Genomic DNA, 8606 nt, shown 5'->3' with positions numbered 1-8606 from the left:
TGCGCATTCTTATTTTCTCGGCCGTTTATTTGTACATAGATTATTTGCTTTTCTGTTGCGCAGTTTATTGTGCTATTTCCCGAGTACTGTATATGTGACTTCTATAAATTTATTGTAAAGCTTACGAGGTAAATGCAGAGCAAAGCGTGATGCTCTGCATAAGCGTTTGGTCTGCACCGGTTCGTGTGATTTATGCCGTGCTGTTGGGTCTCGTTATTCTCAATCAGTCATTTTGAGCTTTTTCTGAATTTGACCCACGGCAATTAAGGTTTTCCCTATCTTAGCCTACAATTTTCAGTTCTTTCTTTCTTTTTTGACAACAGATATGCTAGAGTTATGAGTGTGCTAACATCATACTTCCCTTGCAACAGGACCGTATCATGGTGTCTCTTACCAGCATGCTCGTGTTGGCCACCTTCTTCACCCAGACGAGCGCCTCAATCCCGAGAACGTCGTACCTGAAGCTCATCGACGCCTGGTACGTGGCCCTCATCTGTAAGAACTTCCTGGTGATCGTGTCCCTCGTCATTGTCGAGAACCTCCGCCTGATGGATGGCGTGGGTGGTACCTTGACGAAAGTGATGCCGATGGGACAGATGAAGATCGAGAGTCCTTCAAAGCAAAGGCTCTATCAGAGAGTCAACTTTGGCCTCAAGATCGCATTTCCGATCCTGCTGGCGATGATCTTGGGGGCGTTCTTCTCTTTCTGGACCACGGATTGAGGCTGTTTGTAGGGCGCTTTGTCTTTATTTTATCAACAGTTCTAAATTATTGCGACTGTAGAAGTATTCTTAATTACTGTAATCATGAAAACTTTTTTTCTAATCCTGTTAAAAGTGCGTGTACCCCAGTTTACAGAACTAAGGATTCGTACAAACTTTCTGTCTGAAATTGTCCTCAGTTACGTGGGAATCGGTGTGGTTCTACATTAATAAACCTTCAACCGAATCTTTGAAAGTATGGCAGTATCTAAAAAAAAATGTATGAAAAGTAATCAATAAAATGACATCATCATAAGAATTTACTAAGGTAATGGGGCTCAGTTATACATTACAGAGCATACTGACACATTTGTAATTCTCCGATTCACTTTAATCTTGAGGCAATTCAGTACACAGCACACATACCTTATTAGACGTTAAACAGTCTACTGTACAAATGAAAAATGACATCTATTTAGAATTATGATATATTATGAACACCCTTGCCTGAATAGCAATTAAATTCTTGCCGAATGATCGAGCCATTATATCGGATGTATATTACGGTCTCAATTCACCGATCGCCATGTTTCTGTATACCACAACCAGGTTCACGTATGATACTTCATGGCTCTCCTTTTTTACCATGGAGATAAAATACATGGAATATATGACATCGTTAAGAATAAAACTTGATATCCAGTTTATCTTTCAATCACCAATAAAATAATGTGTTAAATCCATGATGATCACCATGGTATTGATAATACCGGTAATACAATACCGTTCATATAACTAAATTGATACTCTAAACATTACTAGCATTAATAGTTAATAAGCATCTCTAATATAATTCATAAGTAACACGTTCTCATTTTAACAGTTTGAAGTTTGGGATGAAATGGTTTCTTTTAAGATATAATCTCTTCATGAATACCGGCATATTTTTCCCAAAGAGAAATGGAATGAAAGACCTCCATGATGCAATAATTTCTTAGAAGTTGGTAACAGAAAAGATCTATCAATGAATAATTCCAAAACTGCTCTTCAATATCATAATGAATTAATTTTAATAATTACTGTCTACTTGATGCATACATATATGCCTACATTATCACATTATCACCTTTTACTCCTTAGTCTGGTTGACCCAAGGTCAATGACTTCCGGGTAATATATGTATACATGCATATATATATATATATATATATATATATATATATATATATATATATATATATATATATATATATATATATATGTGTGTGTGTGTGTGTGTGTGTGTGTGTGTGTGTGTGTGTGTGTGTGTGTGTGTGTGTGTGTGTGTGTGTGTGTGTGTGTGTGTGTGTGTGTGTGTGTGTGTGTGTGTGTGTGTGTGTGTGTGTGTGTGTGTGTGTGTGTGTGCGTGTGTGTGTGTCTGTGTGTGTGTGTGTGTGTGTGTGTGTATGTATGTGTGTGAGTGTGTGTGTACTGAGTGTGTGTATATATGTGTGTGTGTGTATATATATATATATATATATATATATATATATATATATATATATATATATGTGTGTGTGTGTGTGTGTGTGTGTGTGTGTGTGTGTGTGTGTGTGTGTGTGTGTGTGTGTGTGTGTGTGTGTGTGTGTGTGTGTGTGTGTGTGTGTGTGTGTGCTTTTGCCGTGTGTGTGCGCGTATTTCAAAATCAATGCCAGGTAGTAAGGTTAAATGGTATTGTCTCTCTTCATTTTGTACCTGCTAAACAATGTGTTAACTATTAGCATTAAGATCTTATTTGGTTTTTGTAATGTCTGAGCTACATTTGTCCCCTTTCACAGTTGCAGAGCTGCACTATCCATATGAAACAATTTATATGAAACAGGAAATATCAAATTGATATTTATTTAGTTCTCTTGGTTTCTGGACTTTAGGACAAGAGTACTACAATGTAGATTTTATTCCTGTTTTTTGTTAGTGTATTTGCCATCATTTATCTGTCATACATTTTACTCAAAGAAACTAGGGCTTTAGGTTCATAACCTTTAACAGTAAAATGTGAATCACGCTTGTCTAAGTTTAGTTGCAAGTGCTCTTTTACAACATGGGTATTCTCTTAGGATGGCCCTAACATGAACCACTCATAGTGCTCTAGCTTAAACTTTCACCAAGTAACCAAGTAAAGGCACAGCTCAACTGGCCTTGTCTTCTTATAGGACCTGATTTGTGTTTGAGTACCCAGCCAGGCTTAGTGTTTCAACTATGAAAAGCACCACAGTAATGGACTACACATGCCTCTTGCTTGAATAACACCATGCAAAGTACTTCTCATTTGAACAACATGGAGCATGAAGGCTTATTCCGTTCCACCATAGTTTTGTGTTTCATGGCATTTATTTTTTTTTAAGGAAGAAGTATGGAAACTGAGTTACTGATTCAGAATTATTAATGCTAGTCTGATGGGCCATTGACATGAGTTTAGATTCTCAGTTTTGAAATAGCCATTCCTTGTTTTTGGTAATAAAAAACGAAGTTTGTGATAATTAACTAAATGTTTTATATAAAATCTCTAATATACTTTTGTTAACTCTATATGTATTGATAATTTCTTTAAGTGACCCTGGAAAGCATGGAGATACCCAAGGAGAAACAAGCTCTAGGTCAATTTATTGCTAGCACCAGCTGAACTGCACCTTAAGTAACCAGTCATGGGTATTCTACTAAAAAGTCTGCATGATGTCAGCTATTGTGTTCAATTTCACTTTCTGTCATAAAGGATCAATTTCTGAATTCTGCAGCACTTTAAAACAGATACATTCCATCCACTTTCCTTTAATCCTTTTGCATTTAACCACTTGTTATTTCAGGAGGATAATGAAAACGATACATCATGATAAAAAGTTCTTATTATTTACAAATTTTTGCAACAAAATGTAGTCTGTGAGTCATACATGCAATAGGGGTAAACAAGATTTTTTTTTCCTTTTTTTGAAGAGAAGAGTACATGGAGGATGGTATGGCATATACAGAAGCAAGAGGATGGGAATGCTGAAAGAGTAGAGAATGTAAGAAGGACTGAAAGGTGCCACTAAGAAGGGTTGGGATTTTAAAGATAGGAGAGAGAGAAGTTGTATGTGGAGTACATGGGAATTCCACACAGTAACACCAGTTAATATCATTGCTGGTTGCAGTTTCAGCTGCATGCTATCAAAATCATAGTCACACACTTACCACTCATGCAGATACCCGATATTTATTACAGCCACAAGGCATTATGAAAAATGGTAACTATGTTACCACCAAAAGCAGTCATATTAACCAGAAGCTACTGTACTTATAACTTATGGGATGATAAAATACAGAACAGGATGGAAGAGAATGCCTTTTAAATAATGGGAGAATATGAAAAAAATAGAAAAAACATCTTTGCATCATACCAACTATATAATCATCTACTGCAGGTGCCAAGAACAATGAAGTCTCACATGCTAAACTAATGAATTTTAAAAGAAGGAATGAAAGATGTGTTAAGTTAGTAATGATATAAGGCTGGAGGTGAGTATAACATTTGTTATCAAGACTGAGAGGCATATACCCTAGCATGAATAACAAGAACTAGAAAAGGCACATGCATTCTGTTAAAAAAACATAAAATCTTGGCAAAACTTCATGATGCAAAGATGTCTTCTGTGAGGGGGTTCATAAAGATTACAAAATGCCATGTGAAATGCAGCTGCTAAGGTTCAGCCAATAGAAAGCCTATACAAGATTCTTTTCCTTTTAGGGTATTTTGTTGTGCAGACTTCCAAAGCTGTCAGTGTTGAAAAAAATATATATATGATACAAACAGTATAGAACTGCTAGTCAAATGGTTAATATAGTGAAGTCTATCAATATAAATGTAACAGACAAGAAAATCTGTTAGATTCACGAACCTCACACATCTGCAAATACAACATAAAGAAAATGAACCTTGTTCTGAGGCTACTACAGGCTTAGACTGGCAGAAAGCAGTAGGTTCCTTGTTGGTTTAAGAACCTTTATAGCAGCAACTTTTCCACAGTCAAACCTCATATTCCATTTTGAAATGAGTACTTACACTGTTTCCATAAATTCTTTTCTTTGATTATCTTAAAGAGGTATGGTTTACATCCAGTTTATACAAATCAAACAAGTTTCGCTACTGGTAAAAAGCGCCGCGAGGAGAGGTTTGTCTGTAGGTGGTTGATGACAGCAATGATGTACAAGAATTAATCTAGGAATTGAGGAGAGTGGAGGAAGGACTCAGGGTTTGTACATGAGAGTGTGATGGAGGCAGCAAGAAAGATATTAAAGATATTCACATAGTTAAACTCTGATAATGCTCTCAGAGAAATAAATTCATCCCTTCTAATGGGAAAACTGTTAATCACAGCATTTGGGGCAAAACTCTGAAGATGCACAAGAAGTTGAAACCATCGACAGGGCGGCAACTCTTGAGTCCTGGTGGGCTAACGGAACTAAAAACTTTTGACTAAAGCAGGAGAAGGAACCACTCGATTGTTTCCCTCAAGTGCTTCTCAAGAATACTGCCCATGAACTTGGAGAAAAAGTGAGGCAGAGTAAGAATGAGGCGCTTGTGTGTGTGAGGGGGAACAAAATTCTAAAACATTACTGAAGTTTCTACAGCCAACTTGCTATTACATACACTGACAAAAGTACCATTACAGTGACTTAAAGTACTGTGAATATGGAGTTTTAATCCACAACAAATCGTTTTAGAATTTTGTCAGAGAGATGAGTTGGTTGGTGACCTTGTTATGCTATGTGCATCTAAATTTTGTACTCATTGCCTTTTAATTTTAAATCTGTAAGATACAATGTTTTTGTTGTTGTTCTTCATGAAGTATGCATGATTGCACAATTATATGCATCTAAATGTATTCATGTCATTTCCCTGTGTTTGTATATGTGAACATGCTTGTTTATATATTTTCTTTATTCTAGATGTACTTCTGTATGTCTGTATTTTCAAAATATATGTATGTGATCTATATTGCTCTTACTTTACTTCCCATCTAATAAAATTATATCATCTGTTGTTATTTTACTTTAGAATTCACATCAAAAGTATACGGCACTACTGCAAGAGATAATGTCTTGCTATAATTTTATGTAGATAAAACCTATCTGTAATGGAACAGAGTCATTTAGTACCTAAAATAATTTGTTCAGTCATTCTACATTTCTTGTTATAATTCAAACACAAACAATAAGACAGGGAATATGGATTACAATCAATCTACACTCAAAGTGGCAGACATATTAAATCTAAAAGAATATGAATTTCATTTCAAATACAGAGTACAACAGAATATAATTAATAAAATGTAAAAAGGCCCAATATAAAAAATAAAAAACATAAACAAGAGCAACACAATGAAGCACATAAATGAGGGGGAAATTGAACAATCATTTTAGGTACATATTGGATGTGGAGCTTTAGACCTCCTGCCTGTGTGCCTTAGTTTACAAGTTGACAGGGCAAAGTAGGATCAAAAGATGCATACCTATAAACATTTTTTTGTTTTGTTTTTAAGATAATGCATGTATTTTGTTTAACCACATACAAGATTATCATCATTCAGACACTCAACAGGGAAACCAAAAAATGATTCTCAAACACCATTAGGTTAAAAAGTATTATTCAACCCAGCCTCACAACTCAAGGATCGGCAACACTCAAAGAGAATGTGAAGACATTACATAATCCTTACAAAAAGAAGAAAATTTGAAAAGAAAACAAAGAAAAGAAAAGAAAAAAAAACACTATGGTAGTAATATCACACTATCTTGTGCTATAATAAGTTGGATTGTTGGTGAACTGAGTTACTGCTGTATAGTGTTGCAGAGAGAACAATTTGACATGTAGTGTTTTGATCATGTTATTCATTAGACCTTAAGCAAATGAAAATTACTATGATAATCCCCTTTTCTACTAGAGTCTGTGTATGAATCCTGAGGATGAATGATTCTATATAAAATATAATTAGAACTTAGGAGCTACAGGATTACCATTACGAATTTGGCCTTTGAGTTGTCTGCACATATGTAGTGTATCATCAGTACATATGAAGTTATCTCAAAATGAATAGCTCTTTTGAAAGAGGAAAACAGAAGTATTTTATTGAGGGTTTATGGTGTGCATGCTACTAAAGCCTACTGAAGTATTCTTGGTAATACTATATATGTTTAGTGATAAAAAGTTTGTTTTTAATATCTACAAACATCCCATAGGGTTAGGATTCAACTGTAAATTATACCTCACAGTTCGAATAGAACATCTTTAAGATCTTCGTACTAAACCGAAGTTTCCTGGATGCAGCTGATATTGCAAAACATAAACAAGTCTTTTTTCTTCTATACAATACTTCCTCAATCAAACTTATGCAGAGTTACCTTATTAACAAGTACCTTGGGTAAGTGCAAAAAAATACTCTTTGTTGCAATTAACATTTCCACAAGAATATGCAGGAACAGCTCATCTTATACAGAGATATTCAGTATTGAATGCCCATAATTAAAAGAAAAAAAAAAAAGGCTAAACTAGGCATTTCAAAAAAGAAAGTTAATAACATAGTATTTACATACAAAACTGTAAGCAAATGAAGGATAACACAAATAAAACAGGACAGGTAAACTACAAGTGGTTTTGTAGTATCTTAAAAACTATGTAGGTGTACAGCAAATTACAAATGAAACTGACAGGAATAATAATGGAAAGCAGGAGATCCAAAAGCTATAATACAACACGAGCAAACTGCGGTGACCAAATTGTAGAGTGTCATACAAAGCTGAGTATGAGAATCTTGTGACTTTAATCTACATTTTGATTGAATGCCTCACTGTCTGCTGGTTTAAATTCCTCACTCAGCAAGGAAGCCAAATATTTCTGATAAGTACTCAGTGGTACCATTTATCTCATCCTTTCTATTACTCCTCAATTCTGGCCTTACAACAAAGAGTATGTGAACAATGGCTAGTACCTTAGCTGGGTCAACCTGCAGATGGAAATTTTGCAATACACAAAAAATGTGTAAAATGAACTCTGTTAAATTACATCACTGTAGAACTTATATACTTAACAATAGCAAATTAACAAATGTAAAATGTATATATAACATAAAGTAAAGTTTGACATAACATCAGCTGAGCATTCTTAAAAGTCTTGAGAAGCAAGTGATATTCTCTTTGTGATGTACACTTGCAAAGTCTTTATAGAATAAGAATATATTGGTGTAGAAATTGATGCAATTTCACTATTAGGAAGGGTACAACAACAACAACTGCAATGATGAATGCTTTTGGTCTTAAAAGTTCATATTCATTACATAAAAAAGGTACAGTAATACCATAAAGCTTACCATGGTCAATTCTCAAAGCCTGGTTAATACTCTACTATCACATTTTTGAATCAGGAGTTTAATCAAATGGCAAAAGTTTAGATGGTTCAAAATGTGATTATGAGACCTCTATCCCAAAACAGTAGAACAAAAATCTAACTGATAATATCCATTACTAACTGCTCTGTTTCTGCACAAATCTTATTCTTTTATCACTTTACTATTAGGATTATTCAGAAAAATTGTCATATAAAAATTTGAACTTCGTCCAACTTCAAATGTTAGATGTAAAATAACTTTGCATTATTGGGCTGATTAAAATGCAAAGTGAACAACTATGGAATATAAAATGGTAAACCTAAGAAACAGTTCCAAGCTACAAAGTGAAAATATTAAAAACTAGTGTAATAAACTAGTGTAATATCCAACACTACAGTGGTTAAAAGGCAGTTTAAGAACAACTTGGGCGAAGGATAATGTGCCGATCCTTAGTGTACAACCAACTATATTTACACTGCTATTTATAACGTCCAGCCCGTACAATTTC

General features: G+C 34.6%; 1 protein-coding gene across 1 annotated transcript in view; it reads right to left on the bottom strand.

Annotated features, from left to right (window-relative positions):
* Nucleotides 1–3565: 3565 nt before the first annotated feature.
* LOC113829583 (voltage-dependent L-type calcium channel subunit beta-2) overlaps nucleotides 3566–8606 on the bottom strand; it is a gene marked incomplete in the record, with an annotated part of 189121 nt that continues 184080 nt past the window's right edge. The window contains 1 exon segment of the mRNA XM_070129924.1: nucleotides 3566–8606. This exon segment is cut by the window's right edge and continues 1138 nt beyond it.

This window comes from Penaeus vannamei, chromosome 14 (assembly GCF_042767895.1).
Source record: "Penaeus vannamei isolate JL-2024 chromosome 14, ASM4276789v1, whole genome shotgun sequence".
In the NCBI taxonomy this organism is placed as follows: Eukaryota; Metazoa; Arthropoda; class Malacostraca; order Decapoda; family Penaeidae; genus Penaeus; species Penaeus vannamei.
The sequence above is the reverse complement of the archived record's forward strand: the minus strand, read 5'-3'. Positions and strand labels throughout refer to the sequence as shown.